This window comes from Lonchura striata, chromosome Z (genome assembly GCF_046129695.1).
Source record: "Lonchura striata isolate bLonStr1 chromosome Z, bLonStr1.mat, whole genome shotgun sequence".
Lineage (NCBI taxonomy): Eukaryota > Metazoa > Chordata > Aves > Passeriformes > Estrildidae > Lonchura > Lonchura striata.
In genome coordinates, this window is record NC_134642.1 from 76,603,828 (window position 1) to 76,605,973 (window position 2,146).

Below are 2,146 nucleotides of genomic sequence, written 5' to 3' on the forward strand. Positions count from 1 at the left end.
AATGAGGTTCCTGTTTGTCCCTTTCTCAATCTTGTAAAGCTCCCTCTCAATGGCAGCAATCAGCCAGTTTATCAATCACTTCTCCAGAGCACAATATATCCCACCATTCAGGTCACCATAGAAGAGCTGAATTTTACTAGCCCCAGTATTGATCTGTGGGGTTCAGCACTAGTTGACTCAACCTGGACTTTTTGCTTTGACACTCTGGGCACATATATTGGGACACTTTTAGCTCACCATCCCTGTCTGGATACACATAACACACTTGTCTGTGATGTTTACCTTTACTTTGTGAAACCTTTGACACAACATCTACTTGCCTCCACAACAGAATACATATTGCTGTGAAACAAGTAAATGGATAAACTCCTCTTTGGTCTATCATCTAGTCATTGTGATAGTCCTAAACCAGCAAGGGAAATGTTTAATGTGTCATAAAACTAGATTATAAATTATAATCTTCCTTCTTTCTCCCCCTAAATAATCACTCCAGAGGAAAACTGCTGATAACTTCAGAAGAGAAAGCTCTCACTGCTCTGCCCCACAAGTTTTGTAGTCTATGCAATCACATTAAGCAGCAGAAACTCTAATCTCAGAGTCTAGGACAGAGAAAAAGAAACAAGTTTACCAGTTGAACTACAGTACTATATGTCTTTTAATGATCTGCTACACTCAACACAAACCATGTCAGAGCTAGAAAATCAATTTAGAGTTTTAGGCCACTAAGCAGAATCAGTATTTAATTCTTTCAGCTCTTCCTATGAGCCCACTCATTAGGAAACAAGCACAAAACTTATCAGGAGACATTTATCTGTATTGAAGCAAGCAAATCCTGCCCCTTTCCTTCTCTCCCTCAAAAGCCATCAAGTCTTGTACTTTCACATAGGGTGTAGTTAATTTTATTTTCTGAATCGTTATTTACAATAGAGGATCTTCTTGAGTTGCATACTTAACCTCTACCTAATTTAACAACTGTATTAAAGAATTAGATGAAACTTGAGCCACGTCATAATTCTTTGTTCTAGCACTTATTTAAAAATCTTGACTGAGTCACTGAACACAGTCCTTGTAATCCAAAGAAGAGGGCATGCAGTTTCACAAGAATGCTGTGAACAGCCAATGCAACAGAAGAAAAATGCTACAAAAGTAAAGCACGTGTAGAGGATATCTTACTCATTGAAATTTTCCTGTCAATATTGAATGATACTTCAGTACTATGCAACATTGTTTAATGTCTGATAACAGTGGCTAAATTATGACCAATTGCATTGTGCTAGACAAATATGGCTTTAATAACAAGACTCAATAGAAATGTAATGTAAGTCAAAAAGAAAATGAAGCCATATTTTACTTTTGATACTTCCATACACATTCTTGCTAGCCTTCATCATGTTTCTTGGAGTCAAGAAGAATTCAGTCACATTTAGAAATGACAAAGCATACACAGTTGCAGTAAGAAAATAGGTTTTATTTTAAAATTTTATAGAAACATTTTTAGAATGCTTAAATAAAGCAGCTGAATGGCAAGTTTCTGTATATGTTCCAGATAGAAACTCAAGTACTTAAATTAACAAATACTTTGATTTTGCAACCCAGCTATTCTATCATAACTATTTACATTTTCCTACAAATACTAAAATATGAACTTATGCCATTAAGGTAACATGTAAAAATATTCATAAAACATAACAAAACTTATACATCCCAAGAGTTCCTACAGAAAAATCCCCAAAGGCACTAGCCCAGATTATGTGCAAATTAAATCCTTTTTAAATATACACAGTTCCCTTACTTGTTTTCTCCCACTATAGTAACATTTAGGGATCAACAGGGCTCAGTCAGCTCAGTTCACTTTATTTTTCCTGTTTTATGATCAGCGTATTCCATCTCATTTCAATTAAGTTACATACTAGACTTCTAAAATTAGACTGCAAATTTCAGTGTAACTTCTTTGGACAGCCACAATGGAATACTAAACAATGTCTAGCAAATTAAAGAAACCTACAGATTCAAAATATTTTAAGTTGTTCAAATATTGAATATGATCTTTTATATTTAGGCAACAGTATACAAGAACTTTGGTACAAGTACTGTAATAATGTTTATTTTTACAGTTTTCTTTCAAAGTCCCTGATTTGCTCATAAT